We start from the raw sequence: 22,172 nt of genomic DNA on the forward strand, positions 1-22,172 counted from the left end.
TAACTGTACACGTTCAAAAAGTCTTAGAAATTTTGTGACACAAAGGATAGCTTAGGCCCCATAGCTCAGTGAGTTTTTAAAATCCCACTATGTGATCTTATGTATTTAGTGTTAGATATCTAAACTCTTAGTATGAAGAAATATTTTCTTTTTTTCTTTTTTCAGGAGACTTTGATATTTATACTTCATAATACAGGATATCTTTTAGGCTACCCCCTTTGTTTCTCCTCAATGTTAGGTTTCTGAATCAATTTAGCTATCTGTCAGGCTTTCATGTATGAATGTGAAATGTATACATGAAGATGGGGCAATGGGGACAAACTCAAGAACGTATGCTAGGAGCAACAATGTTAGAAAAATGTTAAGTGTCTTTGACAAACGTTAAAAGCCAGAAAATGCAGTTTACAGTGCCTTGCAGCATCTAAACACCACAGGAGGGCACTTAACTACTTTTTTGGTGCCCCTGATTGAATCTCATGTTAAAGGACAATCTTAACTGTGAATTTTTTTTCCCTTCTTCAAACCCTTAACGTTAATCCATTGTAGTTTGTTGGGTGATTACATTAAAGAGGTTTTTGGTGCAGGAGGAATCAGAAGGCATTCTGCAAATGGACCCCTGCCCATCCTGCCACGGAAATGTTTGTGCCCTTTGCCTCTTAATTTCAATCCCTTCCATGCAAACTCTCTCAAGTACTTGGCCATTTTCTCTACCATGTGATCTATTGAACACAAACTACTTTTATTTGTTATTTTTATTTTTTAGCTTGTGCATATCTGAATCTCCTTGAGGGGGAGTATTAGTGGATGTCATATCTGAATTTGTGGTGTCCTGTCTTATGTTGGTTTGATATTGTTATGAATTATAGATTCTTATTGATTACATAGAGAAACCAAGGGAAATCTATGTCACATAATGCAGGAGAAACATTATCATATTAAAATCAGAGGAAGGAGAATTTCTTTAATCTACAATTGGCTTTTATAGCTTGTTACAGATTGCAAAATTATGAGTTTAGCAAAGATTACTGAAAAGTTTAAAAATTATTTTTTAAAAGAATTTCAAATTGATATTTGAAAATTGATTGTGAAACCCAAGTCTTGAAAAAGTAAAAATCATTCTAGTCACTGGAAATAGTTTCTTTTTTAATCTTGTTCTGAAATGATGTAGGTCCAACTATGTCATGCTTGAGGCAAGACAAAACAGCAACGTGAAACAGTGTAGTTCTACAGTTTCACAGCTGTATTCACAGGTAGGGCAACTCTTGTTAAACCTAATGGTGTGATGAGCAAATTAAATAACAACATGGAAATAAGGTAGAAAGGAGTATATAGAAAGGAATTAAATGTAATAAATGTGTGCCCAGAGAAAGGAAAGGATGACTTACTCTTTAACCAGAAAAATAGCATTATTATCCTGCTACCAAAGTACTTCAGAAAGGAAAAAATACTTAAGCATATACCATTGCAGTTGAATTCTGAACATTGTAATTTACAAGATAAACCTTTCTTAACAATAGCAACAACATAACCACGCAGGAGACCCCAGTTCAATTCCTGGATCGGGAAGATCCCCTGGAGAAGGGATAGGCTACCCACTCCTGTGTTCTTGGGCTTCCCTGATGGCTCAGATGGTAAAGAATCTTCCTGCAATGCGGGAGACCTGGGTCGATCCCTAGGTTGGGAAGATCCCCTGGAGGAGGGCATGGCAACCCACTCCAGTCCAGTGTTCTTGTCTGGAGAATTGCCATAGACAGAGGAGCCTGGTAGGCTACAGTCCATGGGATCCAAAGTGTCAGATGCAACTGAGTTACCAGGTTATATTTTCTTTTTTATATTATGTTAGAGAAAACGATACAGTCATCTTACTGGTTTTCTGCCTGAGACTAGTCCAGTGTTTTTACTCTGTCCCTCTTCCCGTCCTACCAGAGAGTGACCAGCTGTACCGGTCTGTGGCCATTACCACTGATCGTGGGTTTCCATGTATAGGTTGGTGACTGTTGGAACTCTTCCCACATCAGCAAGAAGTGTTTAAGGCACGACAGGCTCAGGTGACTTGGCAGGCTGTGAGGTTCTTGAGCCAGCTATGGATGATTTGCCAGTTTTCTCAGAAACTTACTTGTCTTCCTCTGTCAACTTTACTCTGCTTGATCCTAAAGATCTTTGCTGCCATTCTAGTTGAACTTCACTCATCCAATCCAGTACACAGAAAATGAGATATAATTAAAAATCATTAAATATTTAAAACCATAAGATACCCCCATTAAGCTTCTGGAAGATGCAACTGGAGAACAAAATTACAGCTTTAAATCCTTCCTTCTGAGAGTCCAGGCAGTGACAGAGAGAGATATCTGTTATTTCATACTCGATGATGCCCTTAAGTATTCCTTATACACATGTGAAAATAGCAACCTACGAGAAATTACATTGGCTTTCCTAATGTAAATAAAAGTTGGTTACAGCCATGTTTCAAAGAGGGAATTGAAACCCAAGTTTCACTAGAATATTCATTTTTATTCCAGCCTAAAACTCACAGCATACAAATAGATGAATTCAGCTTGTGAGAGAGCAAAGCCAATTTAATCTCTGGCTCCCCCGAGGTAAATGTAGTTCACGGTCCTGCCCCCACCCCAACCTCAGCTATAATCCCTGGCTCCTGGAGGTAAAAATGCACTGAAGTGAGGAAAATTCTGCAGCAGGATATAATGATCCAAAATGACAGGGACAATAATGACAATGAATTTCATGTCTCCCAGTCATGAGCTGGAGATGCTTGACTAGGCTGACTTATACAATTAAATTGTTACAGGTACAGCAGGAGATGCAGTTAGCTGTGTGCTTTGGGGAACGATGCCTCTGGCTAAAGGCATATCGTGGAATCCAGACTCTTTTGTTAGGAACAAACTATTATTCCTCTAGGCATGTACCCACAATTGTATACTTTAATAAAAGAAAGCCTGGGTTAAAGACAAGTCTTTTAAGGTGTTGATTTTATCTAGTTTGAAAGCTTTAAAAAAAGGAAAGAAAAATCAATTACCCAGTAACATAAAGGTGATCTTTTTTTTTTTTCTGGTCTTGTGTTTTCATTTTTGTTTCATTTTGTTTTTGGAGCATAAGTCAAACCTAAAGATGGTGCCTTTAATCCTCATTTACATTTTATAAACGCAGTTGTTGAACTATAATTGGGTGTTATCCACTTTAAATCTGACAGATACATTGATTTCTTCAGAACAGAAATAGATACAATAAACAACCAAATAGTATGGATTTACAAATGAAATAGCTGTGCCATTATGCAAGTTTGTCTCTGTGCTTCTTAATACAGTTCTTGTGAGGTTGTTATGGTGATCCTAAAGTGGTTGTGTGAACCTCCTGGGTTGCACAGGACCTCAACTGGGGGTAAGGCAGAGTATTTTGGGACTTTTACTTAGACCTGTTTCTATCAAATTCCTTAGAAATGTCTTTTTTTACATAAGGTTTAAATGGCTATTATATATATATATATATATATGTACAATAGTACAAGTATGTAATTTATAAATAAATGTCCATATTGGAGTTATATGTTGACATTTACTCTACTTCTGGAATACTCAACTTGATTTTTCTTTTTTGTACCACTGGGTTAGTAATTTGTCATCCTTTATAAATTGCAGAGAAACTCTTACATGTGGCAACCAGGAGATATGGACAAAAAGTTTATTGCAGCACTGGGAATAACTTCAAAAAGCAAAATAATTCAAATATCTAGCAAGAGACAAATGAATAAGTAACCTATCGTGTATTCACATAATGGAGTAAAATAGAGCATTGAAAGTGAATGAACTAAGCTGAGCTGAACAACAGGGATGAGTCGTAGAAAATATATGTTGAAGATGGTATGATAACTTGTCTTACATTTGTAAGCAATCATACTTGAAAAATGCTTTCCAGACTGTCATGGTGGCTCAGCGGTAAGCAACCCGCCTGCCAATGCAAGAGACGTGGGTTCAATCCCTGAGTCAAGAAGATCCCCTGGAGGAGGAAATGGCAACCCACCCACTCCAATATCCTTGTCTGGGAAATCCTATGGACAGAGGGGCTTGGCAGGCTACAAGTCCATTGGGTCACAGAGAGTCAGACACAGCTGAGCAACTAAACAACAACGAAGTGCAACTGAAGCAGCCAATACTATGAAAGTAGATGGCTTAAGTTTACAAGCTTTATTGAGTTTTGAGCTGCACATCTATGAATTTAGTTTATAATGTGTTGCTCATGAAGGGTTTTGAGCCTCAAATAAATTAATAAATATAAATATAAAATAACTTTTTAAGTATAAAATTATTTAAATTTTAATTGTTTTATTTGGGTCAATTTTATGCATATTGTATCAACCATCAAATTTCAGCTTTTCACAAAAATATTCTAAAGCAAAGCATCAATTCCACAAATGTCCCCATATATATTTATATATATATATTTACAATTTGCAGATTCTTCCAGAAAATTTGTAAAACATTCTTAGGAAAAAGGAAAATATTGTGCACACACATATGTTTACATAAGTATATATTGTTTGAAATTTATTTGAAATTTAAGGGTTAAAAAAAAAGAAATTTAAGGGTTAAAGAACACTTTTTAAAAGAACTTACTCTAAAATTATCTACTTCTTGGATGTTGATTTAAAACCTATTACTTTTAATATTTTTCCTGTCTATATGAAGTTTTACACTTAAATAAATTTAGTGAATAATTTTTATCTTGATTTCCTCCTGTCAGCTTTTCCATTGTATTTCTCTTCTTGTTTTTTGTGAGTTACATAAATGAAACTGACATTATTGCTCATATAGCAGTCATATATTTTGCCCCGCAATGCTGCCTTTTTGCTATTCAGTGTATCTGGATACCAACTAATGCTAAATGAAGTTTGACATGTACCCCTAAGAAACAAAACTTATAAATTGTGGCTTCAAAGGAAACCTTGAGTAAATAGGGCACATTTGTGTCCACCCAGGCTAACATCCAACATATGTTTTAGCTTCCTGATGGTGAGACAGAGCAAAATAGCCCCTAGGAAAGCTTGCAATTGTTTACTGCTCACTTGACCATCATGTATTAAATACCATCATATATTAAATTTATTCTCTTATAATTAGTTTTTTTTTTAAGAAAATCAAAAGCACACAAAAGTAGGTTTGATCAGGTATAGCATACTGAGATAGTAATTCATTTTGAGATAGTAATTCATAACTCTGCATCTAAAAGCTTAAAAACAATGCTAAAATTCACCAGTAGAAGGATATGTATGCAAATGTTGTTTGAACAACTACTTCTGGTGGGGTCACAGAATGATAACTTCTCTCTCACACTCTGTTGCTTAATTGAGCTTTTAAAAAAGATGCAGGATCAAAGATAAAGCAAGTGTATCAAAAATCTCCATGCCCTCTTTCCTCCAGTTTACTCTTTCATCCAAAAAATCTTTCTGAAGGTTCTGTTTTCTAAGCACTGTGACTAGTATTAGATCCAAATGCATTAAGGACAGAGTTCTGAGCTTACAGATTTTGAGAGGGCTCACTGCATATATTCCAAATATCGGGCCAAACGTGATCTCCACTACCAATAATGTTTTGCATTTGCGTAGCAGAGTATGGTTTTCAAAACATTTTTTTCCCCGTAAATTGTCTTAGTTGATCAAACTCAGCATATACTGGAATGGAAATCATGATTCCTGTTTTCCAGGAGAAGTTCAGAAGCAGAGTTAAATAGCTAGATCAATATTTTGGACATGCAGTGATGTGAAAATAATTTTATTCCTTGGTTAAACATAAAGAACTTTACAAAAAGTTATAACACTATGTCTTCTTTCAGCTATATTAGGTTTTAAGTCAGTTATATGCTTTAACAAAACATAGCCAAAGAGTTGCATTTTTAACTAAAGGAAACTTCAGACATATGCAAAATAATGAGAGTAATAAAATGAACTTCTAGTTTCAACACATAAACTCATGGCCCAGCTTCATCTATCCACCTGTTTGCTGCCCCCAGATAACAAATATTCATCCTTGGATATTTCAGTCTATAGCTTTAAAGTTAAGAATTTTCTTTAAAATATAGCCACACTTAAAATGTTTAACAGTAATTCCTTAAGATCAAATGTCTGATCATGATCCTACGCCACCTATAATATCATAACTTTAATTGGCTCCCGATTAAAAAATAAACCCATAAAATAAACAAAATCCTAGTTAAGGTTTCTGTGTACCAATTCATTCTTTTTAACTAATAGTTTCCCATCCCTCCCTTTGTTTCCTTCCTCATGGTTTTGTTTAACAGTTCCTTTGTGTTTCCTGTACAGTGGTTTTAGGCCTGTCTCATTAATCTGTTGCTGCAAAAGAAACAACACCCAAGCTTAGTGACTCAAAATATCAATGGACTCTCTCAGAGTTTTGAGGATGGATGGGCTCACCTGGGTGTTTCTCATTTGGGACCCCTCCTATAAGCAGTGAGGTGCTGGCTGAGGCTGGAGTCTTCTGAAAGCTTTCTTACCTACATGTCTGGCTCCTGGGCTGAGAAGACTACTCCAGTTGGGGGCTGGTCCCACATCTTTCTCTCATCGTGGCTTTTCCACATGGCTGAGTTGGACTTCTGCGTAGTCAGACTTCTTATGTGGTGGCTGGCTTACCCCAGTGAGAACCAAGAGACCGAGTCTTAAATGCAAGACTGCTTAGCCTTAGAAGTCACACAGTGTCACTTCTACCATATTCTACTTAAAGTGAATCACAGAGGCATCCCAGATTTAAGAGATTGGTTGTTGTTGTTTAGTCACTAAGTTGTGTCCAACTCTTTTGCAGCCATATGGACTGTAGCCCACCAGGCTCCTCTGTCCATGGAATTTCCCAGGTCAGAATACTGGAGTGGGTTGCCATTTCCTTCTCCAGAGAATATTCCCAACCCGGGGATCGAACCCATGTCTCCTGCTTGGCAGATGGATTCTTTACTACTGAGCCACCACAGTGCAAAAAATACAGGAAGTGTGGTTTATTGGAGGCGGGGAGGTGAGACACCTTTAGTGATTAGCTACAAGGAGGCTGGATCAAATTGTTTTGTCATAAATAATTTTTAGGTGGTGGTATGAATTTCCATCACTGGTCTTCTTGCCTTTTTGTCATGATTATTTTCTAGATTGATTTCAGTATGTCATTAGAGGTTAGAGGGTTAAAATGGCACTTTTCTAACTCTGCCATTCCAAATTCATTCATTAATTAGAATAGTTATAATTTCCCAGTATTAACTTTTTGGCTACCTTGTGATGCATTTTTGTATAAAATTTCTGGATAAATGCTAGATTCTTTCATTTATATGCTAGTTTTCAATAATAATGAATTAGTTTTCTAGTATACTCCAAATGTGATGAGTTTTTTTAGATTATTAATTAAACTCATGGTTCTAAATATATTTGAAATGTATCAGTCTACCAGACCACCTGACCTGCCTCTTGAGAAATCTGTATACAGGTCAGGAAGCAACAGTTAGAACTGGCCATGGAACAACAGACTGGTTCCAAATAGGAAAAGGAGTACGTCAAGGCTGTATATTGTCACCCTGCTTATTTAACTTATATGCAGAGTACATCATGAGAAACACTGGACTGGAGGAAGCACAAACTGGAATCAGGATTGCCAGGAGAAATATCAATAACTTCAGATATGCAGATGACACCACCCTTATGGCAGAAAGTGAAGAGGAACTAAAAAGCCTGTTGATGAAAGTGAAGGTGGAGAATGAAAAAGTTGGCTTAAAACTCAACATTCAGAAAACGAAGATCATGGCATCTGGTCCCATCACTTCATGGCAAATAGATGGGGAAACAGTGGAAACAGTGTCAGACTTTATTTTTCTGGGCTCCAAAATCACTGCAGGTGGTAACTGCAGCCATGAAATTAAAAGACGCTTACTCCTTGGAAGGAAAGTTGTGTCCAACCTAGATAGTATATTGAAAAGCAGAGACATTATTTTGCCAACAAAGGTCCGTCTAGTCAAGGCTATGGTTTTTCCAGGGGTCATGTATGGATGTGAGAGTTGGACTGTGAAGAAGGCTGAGTGCCGAAGAATTGATGCTTTTGAACTGTGGTGTTGGAGAAGACTCTTGAGAGTCCCTTGGACTGCAAGGAGATCCAACCAGTCCATTCTGAAGGAGATCAGCCCTGGGATTTCTTTGGAAGGAATGATGCTAAAGCTGAAACTCCAGTACTTTGGCCACCTCATGCTAAGAGTTGACTCATTGGAAAAGACCCTGATGCTGGGAGGGATTGGGGGCAGGAGAGAAGGGGATGACAGAGGATGAGATGGCTGGATGGCATCACTGACTCGATGGACGTGAGTCTGAGTGAACTCCGGGAGTTGGTGATGGACAGGGAGGCCTGGCGTGCTGCGATTCATAGGGTCGCAAAGAGTCAGACACGACTTAGTGACTGATCTGATCTGATGTTCAAACTAGCCTTTTTCTGACTTATGGGCACCTCTTAAAGTTGGCTTCTGATCCCTTTTGATGAGCTGTCAGTGGTCTATGATGACTGTGTTATCTGCTATGACAAAATAATCCAGGCTAATCTCATAAACTTTTCTGACCTAGATCTGAAAGCATTCGTTTCTCCAATAAATTTTGACTTCTTCCTGTGGGAAATGATAATTAGGGACCATAATCTATTTGTTAGGGATATTCATTGCTACTTGGTCATTTCTAGGCTTTTCTATAGACAGAGTTAAGAAAAAATTTTTGTTTAAAAAAGAAAAATATGATGAATTCTCAGACATATATGCTAAGTTGCTTCAGTTGTGTCTGACTCTTTGCAAACCTATGGACTGTAGCCCACCAGGCTCCTCTCTGTCAATGGGATTCTCCAGGCAAGAATACTGGAGTGGGTTGCCATGCCCTCCTTCAGGGGATCTTCCCAACCCAAGGATCGAACTCGCTTCTCTTATGTCTCCTGTATTGGCAGGTGATTCTTTACCACTAGTGCCACCTGGGAAGCCCTCTTAGACATAATTATACTTAAATTCATGTGTACATGACTTTATTTAATCTCATCAATCATACCTCCAGAAATTTTATTATTGAAACCAGTTTAAGATTTCTGTTGTTGCAGTTTTGTTGTTTTTGTTGTTCTAGAGTATACACCAATAGGAATATATGAATTACTGTCTTTTAAAGCTACTTTACATAGTTTCTATCAGTGTGGCTAAGCCATCAGCTTGATACAACAGATCATTTTAATTTTGTTTTCTATTTTTAGGGACTTCTCTTTTTAAAAGTGTGCTTTTAAAGAAAAATATAAGATACAGGGCTTCAAAGTCAAAGTAGACACAAAAACTATTCAAAATAAGGCTAGCCTCTCTCCCTTCTCACCATTTCCTCATTTTCCTTAAAGATAACATTTTAAAAAATAGGATTTTGGCTTATCCTCTCATTGTGTGCATGTGTATGCATATGTGTATATATTATGTACACTTTCATTTGCTTCTCCTCCCATTGCTTGGATAATAGTAATGCCTTTCTCTTTTCATCTAATATAATTAATATTTCATTCCATGGTAGTATAAGGAGCCCCAAAGTTTTGAAAAGGTGAATTTAAAAAGAATCTAGGAACCAGATTTCATGTAATTAAATATTATAGTCATGTTCGCTGCTTAGATCAAGATATATGCATTGGTGCATACAGCCTTAGTCATCATCAATATTTTCAAGTTAGTTTTCTTTGTTTAAAAAAATTTATTTATTTATTTGGCTGTGGTGGCTTAACTGCTGCGTATGGGCTTCTCTCTAATTGTGGAGTACAGAGATCTATCCCAGATCTATCTCAGATCTATCCCAGAGAGTCTGGGATAGAACCAGAGTCCCCTGCAATGAAAGGCAGGTTCCCGTCCTTAACCACTGGACCACCAGGGAAGTCCCAAATTATTTTTATTTTTATAAATGAAAATGAAATTTTGTTTCTTTGGACACCACAAAACAATGGCACATCCACTATTTTTATCTGTATGCTGCTGCTAAGTCACTTCAGTCGTGTCCGACTCTGTGCAACCCCATAGATGGCAGCCCACCAGGCTCCCCCGTCCCCGGGATTCTCCAGGCAAGAACACTGGAGTGGGTTGCCATTTCCTTCTCCAATGCATGAAAGGGAAAAGTGAAAGTGAAGTCGCTCAGTCGTGTCCGACTCAGCGATCCCATGGACTGCAGCCTACCAGGCTCCTCCATCCATGGGATTTTCCAGGAAAGAGTACTGGAGTGGGGTGCCATTGCCTTCTCTGATGTTTATCTGTATAGGGAGATTAAAATTAGGCTGTGAGTCTCAAATGCTTTTGTTGTCATCCTCTGATTTGTTTAAATTTGCTAAAACCTGGTACATATCATCTGCTTGTGTTTAAAGCCAATCTTCAGACTAAATATTCATGTTAAGTACAGTCTTTTTAAATAGATGGATCTGTTTTATCCTAATACATGAAATTATACACTTCTTAGTAAAATTTTATTTTATATTCTTTATAGTAATAGAATTAAAATTTTTAGACATGAAGCTAATTAATTGTAGTTTATGGTTAAGACTTTCAATTTTTATTTTCCGCTTCTGTTTTAGAGACCTTGGGAAAACACACTCCCAAGAAATAGGAGCCCTGTTTAAATGTACCACATACTGAAGCTTAAAGTTACTATCCCCCAGTACGTTTGTCTCAAAGTAGTTCTCCTTCAAAGATACGGTCTCTTAGGGATGGGGGAGCCTGGTGGGCTGCCGTCTATGGGGTTGCACAGAGTCGAATATGACTGAAGTGACTTAGCAGCAGCAGCAGCAGCAGCAGATCATATTTGGAAAGAAAGAATTACCACTGGAATGTGGAGAAATAAATAGGAAATAAAAAAAGCCGGAGTAATTGATCTTTAGAACTGTTTTTTCTTACTACTTTATTGTATGACAGGTCTATTGGCACTGTCTATTGGCAGAGTCCCCAGGTGTCCACTGATCTATGCACTCTAGCATGTTTTCTAGAATTCTTTCGGGGAGATTAAGAGTCTTTGCCCAGATAATGCTCAGGAAAAGGAAGGAAGAAAGAAAAAAGAGTCAAATCAATATTTAGCTGTTCACACAGCACACAGTGGCTTTCTTAGTGTAGTGGGAGGCCGGGCTGGTGTCTACCCTCACAAGAAGTAGCACTGATAAAAATGTCGCTTCACTTAAAAAGCCCCTATGGCAGTTGCAACTACAAATTCTACAACCGAGCTCTGCTAATATAATATAGAAAAACTGAAAAAAAGTCATTCTTATAAATGAAACTAACACCTTGGTAGATTATATTCTCTGGCTCCAAATAGACCACTATTTTAGAATGTGAATTTCAAACTGGTTTCATTATTACTATTAATACTTACTCATGTCACTCTCCATATTAGTAAAACGCTCCTTATATCATTATATTCATCCACCTAAAATATGAACCACACAACCATTTACTTAAAAAAAAAAAAAAAACTCCAGCTTTGCACATTAAATACACACACACACACACACACACGCACACAACTGACTTCCTGCACAGTTTGTATAACTGCTGCTTCTCTACTATTGAAAACCTAAGAGATAGCCTTGCATTCACTGAAAAAGTATTACCAGTGTGGTAATTTACTGTCTATTCAGAAGAATAAGGCTTTGATGAGAAAATGGTCAGAGAACATAGGGGTTAGATGAACAACTATCAGGTTAAGAACAAATCAAATAACTTGTGTGTAATGTCTTTATGTCAAAGATAATTAATATATAGCTGAGTTAACTTGGGATAGGTAACTCTGACGGAGAAGGCAATGGCACCCCACTCCAGTACTCTTGCCTGGAAAATCCCATGGATGGAGGAGCCTGGTAGGCTGCAGTCCAAGGGGTTGTGAAGAGTCGGACACGACTGAGCGACTTCACTTTCACTTTTTACTCTCATGCATTGGAGAAGGAAATGGCAACCCACTCCAGTGTTCTTGCCTGGAGAATCCCAGGGACGGGGGAGCCTGATGGGCTGCCGTCTATGGGGTCACACAGAGTCAGACACGACTGAATCGACTTAGCAGCAGCAGTAGCAGCAGGTAACTCTGAAGTCTCTTAGTATACCAGGAACTTCCTATTTTCCAGGTGTTTTAAATTCTTCTCATTTTTAACCTGAGAAATAAAATAATGAGTGGGCTTAGGAATTCATGCCGTTTTACTTTTCTTTACAGAGAACAAACTGACTGAAAGATAGCCATGGAGAGGCTCCAGAGAGTTCTCTCTGCCTCTCTCTCAATAATCTTTTGTGTGCAAAGTGTTGTACCTCAGTATTTATTCAGATCTATTTTTGGCAAAAGAAAGGGTGTAAATACATTATTATTTTAAAAAGTAATCTGAATACAGTCAGAATTTACAAATCAGACAAATTCACTACTCCCATTTCCTTCAGTTCAGTTCATTTCAGTCGCTCAGTCCTGTCCGACTCTTTTCGACCCCATGAATCGCAGCATGCCAGGCCTCCCTATCCATCACCAACTCCCAGAGTTTACCCAAACTCATGTCCATCGAGTCGGTGATGCCATCCAGCCATCTCATCCTCTGTTGTCCCCTGCCTCCTCCTCCCCCCAAACCCTCGCAGCATCAGGGTCTTTTCCAATGAGTCAACTCTTCACATGAGGTGGCCAAAGTATGAAAGTTTCACCATCAGTCCTTCCAATGAACACCCAGGACTGGTCTCCTTTAGGATGGACTGGAGGAAATAATATAAACCCAAATTATCTTTTTCAATAGTTGCCTCTTCAAAAAACATTAAAAAAAATAAGAGTACATGGGAGTTACAAGAAATATATTTTGTGTAGAGCAAGATTAATATATATTTTTATCTCTTCCCTCTAGTTTCTCTTTGGATATTTCTTTTCTCATCTCTTTTGGGTAAAACTCATGTCTTCATGATCCTTCAATATGAATAAAGAGGGAAAGCCATTCAATTATGTCAATTTTTTTAAGTAGCAAAAGATCGTATTTAAAAGAGCCAAGTGTAAACATGATTAATACAAACACAATGAAACAAACATACAGTTTAGAGTAACGTTTAAAGTATATAAACACCTGTGCGTGCGTGTGTGCTAAGTTGCTTCAGTCACGTTCAACTCTTTGCAACTCTATGGACTGTAGCCCTCCAGGCCCCTCTGTCCATGGGATTCTCTGGGCAAAAATGAGTGGGTTGCCATGCCCTCCTCCAGGGGATCTTCCCGACCCAGGGATCGAACCCACAATATAAGTACCTAGGTGCAGTTAAATACTTCATTTGCTGAAGATTAATTATTTTAATTTGCTACCTTTGCTGTTTAATATAACTTTGGTTCTTTTCTTCTGTCATCCTCCTCAAATGTGAATAGAATTAATTCAATCCATACATTTTGATTTAAACTTTTGTCTTAAACTTAGGGCTTTCCTGGTGGCTCAGACGGTAAAGAATCTGCCTGCAGTGTGAGAGACACCAGGTTTGATCCCTGGGTTGGGAATGGCAACCCACTCCAGTATTCTTGCCTGGAGAATTCCATGGACAGAGGAGCCTGGCAGGCTACAGTCCACGGGGTCGCAAAGAGTCGGACACAACCGAGCGACTTTCACTTCACTCACTCACTGAAACTTATCCTCCTCCCTTTTTGTATCTTCGAGCCTTTGATTGCATCTAAGTTCCTTGGCGTTCCTGGGAAGGCCTTGTGTGTGCTTGGTGGCACATACCCCTCTCTCCTACAGTTGTCCTCCACTATCAGATTTTGAGGACGTGGTCTTCCCTCGCTGCCGGGGTCCAGCCCCGGCTGATCCAGGGTATTCGAAGCGGGGACGGCGTCGGCGAGGGTCAGGATACAATAGCTTCAATTAGATATTAATTAAAGATATAAAGAGTAATAGAATAAGGATAGCTCAGTAGGAAAATTCAGTGGAGAAAAGAGGCTGAGTGGCTTGGTTTACGCGGGAGACCAATAAAACTTCAAGACAAGAAGTTTGCACCACTTACGTAGGCCGCAGGCGTCCTTCCGTTCTCCCGAAGGAGAGGAGACACTGAGGCCTCCCCGATCGGATCTTAGAAGCCCAGGCATAATTAGTAAGCATGGCGGGTTCCACGCTCCAGATGGAGACTCAACCAGAGTGAGAGAGAGAGAGTGACATGGGGAGACCAGTATTTCGAGAAACTGATCCCCATTCTTTATTTTCCAGAGTCTGTTTTTATACACTGAGATGTTATACAAAAGTCATGCGGGGTCAGCAGTCCTGACTTTTATCAAAGTCAGGTGCTTCGTACGAATGTATACAGAGGTCTTAGGGGTGTTACATCATCTTCTGGCCAGGGGGGGCCTGCTGACAATTTACGACCCTCTCCTTGTGACAACGGTCAGTCAACCAGGACACTTATTTCTCCAGGGGTGATTATTCTTAAAACAGACGCCACCCAAATAAAGTTACATTCCTATAGGGTGAGGGTGTAGTGGGTTTTAGTTAAGGAAAGAATTTACTTAGCCTAAGGTCTAACGTGATTAATATCAAAGGTTAATACTTATTTCTTCTATATATTCATTAATGTGTGTAAGGGCAGGGGATGTGGAGTCTTAGCAACAAACATTGGCTCAACAAATGAAAAACCCTTCACCAATACAATTTCTAATCAGCCCATTATACTTATAGTTTTCTAACTTTTCTAAGGAACCTGTTTTTAGAAGGTTTAAAGCATCTCGTGCCTCTCACGGTTGGGAGGCTGTGAGCAATCACATGTGGCCGGACAAGCCTGTCAGGCAGGCTAGAGAACCTTCAGAGGAGTTTGTAGGTTAAAACACTCTTATCACACCCAGGAATTATTATTAACTGGAGCTCTAAGTTAACTCCTTCTCCGAAAGAGGTGGTGGGGGACAGACCCCCCGTAAAGTCAGAGGTGTAGGTGAGCACAAAGTAGTAAAGTAGGCAGGCTCTGGTTATGGGGGTAGATGCTCGAGGATTTCCAGGGGGACTCCTGAGGCTCGATCCCGCCTCCTTCCTCATGACCTTTGCCATGGGCGGAGTACCTCACCCTGGCCCCCAACACCTCGCCATGTATACTTTCCGAGCTACAAATCTCAAACTATTTGCTCCTCTGAATTCTGTTTGAATTTCACACATACTGCACTTGAAATTTCTGAGACACCACAACGGCTTGATCTTGTCATCTCTTTTTTTTTTTTCCCAGTCTTTTTATTTATTTATTTATTTATTTTAATTTTATTTAATTTTAAACTGTACATAATTGTATTAGTTTTGCCAAATATCAAAATGAATCCACCACAGGTATACATGTGTTCCCCATCCTGAACCCTCCTCCCTCCTCCCTCCCCATACCATCCCTCTGGGTCGTCCCAGTGCACCAGCCCCAAGTGTCCAGTATCGTCATCTCTTATTGAAATCATTCTTCTGGCTGTAATAGCAGTTACAAAACAGAGAGCAGGGCCGCCTGGAAACAAGGTGAAGCCAAGTCACAGGAATTTGAAGCAGAACCAACAAAGTGACAGGAGCATAGAAGGCTATTGAGTAGCAGAGAGCTGGGGAGAAGAAAAATTCCCCACTTTCCACCTCTACTATCTGATTTAATATAAAAATTGTGCCTTGCTAGGATTGGGCAGAGGCATGTTTTAAAGCAAGGTGTCATAAATGTTTCCCTAATTCACGAGAGACACACAGCACTTAGTGTAGGGTACTCAGTCCGTGTGAGAAGATCTCTGTCAGCCTGTGAGGCCTGAAGTCAGCCTTTGGGATGGTTAAGTTACCCCAGACCCTCAAAGCCATCCTCTGCCTCCATAGGAGGGGATGTTTGCAAGGGCAGGAGGAAGCAGTGGCCACTAAAGCACTGAGTGCCTCTCCTGCCCAGTGGGTTGTGACTACTCCCATTGCTTTTAGGTTTCCTTATGTCCAGAATCCTTGTGTCCAAAATAAAACAGGAGTCCTCCAGAAAATTCTGTACCATTGTAGCACTGAGGACCCCTTGGATCCACCTGGGTAGTCTCTGTATGTACATTTGATTAATCTATGAAAGGAAACTGGGGAAAGCCTTGTTTTCCCTCATCAATGCATGAGCTATGAGAGCTTCTGAAGAAATGTTGGAAAATGGCTTAAAAAGCAGTAGTTGAATTTTCACTTCATGTTTCTTCTGCTGAAGCTTTGCCTCCCAAAACTTCAGGGCTTATTGACCAGCCTACATTTCACCTCACACCCTTGAGTCCATCCAGGAATCTGCTTCCATCAGCAGGGCTTCCAGTCTGTACTTTATCACTCTTAGTAGGTTTTAATAAATCTTCTTCCCAGAAGTTTGTAAAAAGTCCCAAGATGTGAAAAAACAGAAAACAATTTCCATGTAAACACTGGTGAGCTTCCTAATTCCTGATTCTTGGAAAGAAGTTGACTGGATGTTGACATGTGTTACTTTGGAATTGAAGTGTGTCTGTTATAGGTCTAGGCCTACACTGTGTTATTGCCATGTCTGTGTAGACTGTAAAAATGTGTATCCGCACTTTCTAAGATTTTCTTTTCTTCAGTTCTGACTTTCTTCATCAGGATTGACCTTAATGTATTATTAGTCTTCGGATATTTGGAAGGACTGAAAAAAAAGCATTTGTACAGCAAGTTGAAATAAAGTGTTGATTCATACCTTTCTAGTTAGAATAGTATTCTTAGTATTTTTTTTTTCTGCGACTAGCAATTTTATTTATTTATATATCTATTTTTTTGTTGTTGTTGTTTAGTTGCTAAGTCATGTCTGACTCTTTTGCAAACCCGTGCCTGCCCTGCCCCTCTGTCCATGGGATTTTCCAGGGAAGAACACTGGAGTGGGTAGCCATTTCCTTCTCCAGGGGATCTTCCCAACCCAAGGATCGAACCTGGTGTCCTTTGCAAGTGTAATCTTTATCACTGAGCTACCAGGGCTTCCCTGAGCCATATATTGCTGCTGCTGCTGCTAAGTCACTTCAGTCGTGTCCGACTCTGTGCGACCCCATAGACGACAGCCTACCAGGCTCCCCCGTCCCTGGGATTCTCCAGGCAAGAACACTGGAGTGGGTTGCCATTTCCTTCTCCAATGCATGAGAGTGAAAAGTGAAAGTGAAGTCGCTCAGTCGTGTCTGACTCTTAGCTTCCCCATGGACTGCAGCCTACCAGGCTCCTCCGTCCATGGGATTTTCCAGGCAAGAGTACTGGAGTGGGGTGCCATCGCCTTCTCCAGAGCCATATATTAGCACCATGTAAAAACCAGGCAATTTGATAGATCCTGGAGATATACAGAATAACACAAAATGTTTCTTTTCCTCCAAAAGCTCTGTGGAGAATGCAGACAGTGAAGTCAATGGTTTGCAGTATACGTGAGAAATTCTATAAGAGGCATATACCTAAGATGGTTATGGGGATTGAGAAAAACTTCCATGAGGAAGCTATACTTTTCTGAATTTTAAAAGAGCAGCATAGCTAGGTGAGGCCAGTGGGGAAGGATATGGAGGAACATTGTGGCGAAAGGCAAGAACGCACACGGGAGTACAGGAAGCCACTGTAAAGGAGAGTGAGCACAGGTGAGTGGAGGTGTGGAGTGACAAACACCGCCAGGGTCTGAGGGATCAGGTATGCCCTGCTGAGGAGTTAACTTTGAAATGTGTGGGCAGTGGGCATCTAGTGAGTGAAAACAGCATTTGGTGCAGGGAACTCAGATTCTAGGGACAGTATTTGGTTAGTGGGAGAGTCTTGAATGGGGCTTCCACATGGCTCAGATGGTAAAGAATCTGCTAGGCTAATTTGGAGGAACCCAGGCTGAAAGTGAGGTGAAGGCATAGGAAAGAGAAGGTATAATACATGTAGCAGTATCCATCTCTTTGCTCACAGTTCCCGGATAACTCCGGTATTCACCAACTAGGTTTTCTTACATTTTTGATAGTTGTCTTGTGGCTTGGCCTTTTTATTTACTGTGTGCCAACTCTTTCTGGTCTTTTGTTAAATTGTCCCCAGTTTGGAAGTGAGTTAATAAACCAATGTCAAGTGTTTTACAAATTCTGTTTTAAGAAAAATCTAGAGTTTTAAAAACTCAAGTAACGTGGGCTTTAAAAAATCTGTAATTGTCCAACTGGCTTATGTCAACATTTTGGAAAGAATATCAGTCTTTAAGTCAGTGTAAGAGATGTAAACCCTTGGGGGAGTGAAGGATGCCTGGTGCTTGCATGCTAATTTTGTACTTCCCCAGGTGGAAAAGAGAGAGGAATAGCCAACGCTATAGATAGAACAAAGGGATGTCAACTGCAACCTGGGCTCAGTTTGGGCTTAGTTTGCCTCACTAATTCCATGTCAGAACATCAGTGGTTTACTTATTTATTTCTAACCTGTATCATATTAAGATCTTACTTTGACAAATCGCATTTTGATTTATAGTCTGTGCTTTTGGCGTGTGCTTTAATGGTATTAGCCAACTCTAGACACATACTGAATTCATTATGTACCTTATGTATGTACGTAGTAATACTTCTTTTAATGAACATACGGTCACGTCAAAGTGCTGTAAAGGTTGTTTTACAAAAGCGTCTCTGTGCAGTGCTCCTCAGAAGTTTTGAGACGTATGTTAAGTTGAAGCCTAATATGCTGCATGTTAAGTTGTATTTTAATGGAGTAATATATTATAATTTGACCTCTCCTTAAGGTAAAGAGTCTGTTTGGGTCTTTGATTCTTAGGCTTAGGTTTTTAACTAGAATTGAATATTTTTAACATTTAAAGTTTTTATTTGTGACCTGGTGAACGTAAAGCCCGTAAAGTAAGATTGACTTTGAATTTGCATCCTGAACTATGGTATTGATAAAGGGTGGATGAGTGACTTTTCCTTATTCTCTATGGGCAGTAAGAAGAATCTACTCTTAGAGATAGTTTTATGTGGCAGCACTAAACCTTGGCTAGATCTGCTAAACTGTTTTTTACCCTCAAACAATGGATACCCTTCAGTAACTCGCGGGCAGGGCCAGGTTGGTAGGAGCAGAGAAGTGAACCAGGAACAGGCAGGCTCAAAGTCTAGCCTGTCCGTGAGCATTCTTCTGAGGGGAGCGCTCATAGTCCTAACCACCTGTCTCAGCGGATTTGGCAACCCCAGAAATCCTGGTCCCCATCAGTGTGCAGGAGACTGATGGTGAGTCTGAGCAGGGAAGCAGTTTTCTCAGGAAAGTGATGCTCCATAAAGTCAAGTGCATTCTGGGGATTCTTTGGGAGAATGGGTATCTATGGAGGACACTAGGCATCTTCTCAAAATAGAGGGAGAAAAGTGAGTTCTTGAAAGAAGGGCTAGGCACAGTGTCAGAACTCCAGGGAAGCAAGCTGAGATGAATGCAGAGGTCTAGTCCAAGTAGGAATGTAAGGTCCAAGTCAGATACTGGGCCGTAACTCTTGTGTTTACTGTATGTGGCGTAAGAGACTATAGCCTGGAAAACACCATAATTCCATTGTCTAGGGATTCCTGGTAGGCAAATAACAGTTTGAGGGCAGAGTCTAATTCTGGAGGACTGGAACTCCGCATATATTGGCAAGTACCATCAGGATTAACTCAGGGACTGCTTAGGGCTGAGCCTGCAAGTTGATCTACAAGGTTGTAAGTGATTAGAGCTGAGTGAGGGTAACTTGACCATCTCAGATGGAAACTAGTATGAGCTTTCTTTGACAGTAACCACTGGCTAGCTTTTCCGGGAAGACTTTGAGAACTGCTAGGAATATGGGCAAGAAACTCTACTCACTGGAGCATGGTATTCTTTTTAATTTCCATTTTAAAATGAAAGTGAAAATATTAGTGACAGTTATGGTATGTCCCAGCCCTGTATCTAAAAGTTAAGAGTAAAACTAATAAATATATTTTCAATTCAGTGTGGTATTGTATAATATGTAACTTTATTTTTTTTATATTATAGGAAATGATTAGAGATGTGAGGGTGTGGTTATTTGTTTTTAGTTAGTTTTTTTTTTTTTTTACATGTGAGTCTTGCTTCATGTTACCATGCTCCAGAATTTCAGAAAGCAAGGGAAATTTTTTTGATATTCATTGAAACCTTTTTGAAAAAAATTGTTTTAATGGTACTCTTTAATTTTAACTTGTGTAAGAGTTTATCAGAAATGAGGCTATAGCCTATTTATTGAATCTTGTTTAAGCTTTTAAATATTTATTGAGTGCAGGTATGAATCAAACTGTGTAGAATATTGGAAATGTCTTTTTGTACTTGATTAAATCTATAGTCAGTTTGTTCTTTCCCCCAGAGAGGGCATTCTAAACAACCAAACAATGTTTAGAACAACTGAATGTTCTAAACAATGTTTTATTGGTGTGGCAAGTTTGATAACATGTGGCAGGGTAAACGAAACTTCGCATGAACCAAATTAACTGTAGCTTTGTCACTGGGAGCTCAGTCAGCGTGATGGTGGCGGCAAAAATCAAATCTTCCTTTCCTTCCCTCCTTCATTCCTCCTTGCTTCTTCCTTCTTCTTTTCCTCCTTTCTCTTTTCCATTAAAAACTTTAATTCATTCCCAACCTTTATTTAAGTATCTGTTGTTGTTTAGTCGGTCAGTTATGTCCGATTCTTTGCAACCCCATGGACTGTAGCCTGCCAGCCTCCTCCATCCACGAGATTTCCCAGGCAAGAATACTGGAGTGGGTTGCCATTTCCTTCTCCAGGGGATCTTTCTGACCCAGGGATCAAACATGGGTCTTCTGCATCGGCAGGTGGAGTCTTTACCCTCTGAGCTACCAGGGAAGCCCTTATGTAGGTATACTTGACAAATAAAATGGTTAAGATATTTAAAAATATACAATGTGATGATTGATATACATTGTGAAAGGAGTCCCTTCATTGATTTATAAATTTTAACTCTTTATTATCAAAACATGCAAACGTACACAAAGAAAAGTAGGGTTTTGAGCTGATATGTACATCTCTAGCTATAACAGTTATCAACTCAAGGGTATTCTTACTTTATCTATTCCCTCTCTCCCTCTTTTTCTCTCTCCCTCCCCTCTCTCCTTTTTGCTTTTCCTCCTAGAGCAGAGGTTAAGTTCCTACCTGCCTCTCATTTTGTATGCTGAGAATTGTTTTCACATTTTTAAATGGTTAAATTTTGTGGCATGGAATTATATAAAATTTAAATTTAAGCATCCATAAAATAGAACTTGATTGGGATACAGCCTCGCTAATTCATTTATGTGTTGCCAACAGCAGAGTTGAGGAGGACAATAGAGAATGAATGGCCTATATAGGAAAAGTATGCCATCCCCATACCTAGAAGATTTAAAGCATATTTAACAGACAACAATTATTCTTTATTTTTAAAAACAGTTTAAAGCTGCTGTCCCATTATTATTGATATATCCAACTAATTTAAAGACAGTTTTTTTTTAATATCATCTAATCCACTGTCCAAATTCACATTTTGTATGAGATGTAGGTTGGCCAGCTGGAAGTTGAAGGTTAGAGCAATGAAACAAAACTTTTCTATGCATGTGTCAGGAGTGGATTGTTGTCTTTTGCTTAAAGTGAACATTTTCAAATTAGATAATAGAATGCAGTTATCTAATTTATTTTATAGTCTTCTGAACAGTATGAACACTCATCCTGAATCATCAGTTACAACTCAAGTTACTTTCTCAAAGTAGATCTTCTTTTTCTTAGTGTCTAGTCTTTTTTTTTTTTCTCCTTGTGTTCATCTTTCCAGAAGAGCAAATCTGTTGGCTTTAAAAATATGGCTGAGCATCTGGCATAGTATTTGATGTATGCAGTTGCAAAATTGACATAATTTCATTGATGACTATTAATACATTGTGTATAAACTTCCTGTTTTTTGGGTTTTTTAAAAAATCTGCGAGATGTCAGATATTCTACTAGCTGTTAGGGAGTAGGTAATGACATTAAAAGAAGAGCCCTGTTAAGCTGTTTCTCACAGTATTTGTACCTTAGTCTTCTGCCTCAACACGTGATCTTGGCTGTAAAGATTCACAGTATCTGTTTTTTCACTTCTCTCAGAGTGGTAAGGCTCTGCTATATTGATTGGCACTAGGAAGGCAATGGCACCCCACTCAAATACTCTTGTCTGGAAAATCCCGTGAAAGGCTGCGGTCCATGGGGTCGCTGAGGATTGGACACGACTGAGA

The 22,172-nt window shown here is 39.2% G+C and overlaps 1 protein-coding gene across 3 annotated transcripts in view; it reads left to right on the top strand.

Moving 5' to 3' along the window:
• GPD2 (glycerol-3-phosphate dehydrogenase 2) overlaps positions 1 to 22,172 on the top strand; it is a 151,054-nt gene that overhangs the window by 84,483 nt on the left and 44,399 nt on the right. The gene's annotated exons all lie outside the window — the stretch shown is intronic.

This window comes from Bos grunniens, chromosome 2, assembly GCF_055505025.1.
Source record: "Bos grunniens cultivar Pamir isolate PY7600 chromosome 2, Bosgru_T2T1.0, whole genome shotgun sequence".
NCBI classification, from domain to species: Eukaryota; Metazoa; Chordata; class Mammalia; order Artiodactyla; family Bovidae; genus Bos; species Bos grunniens.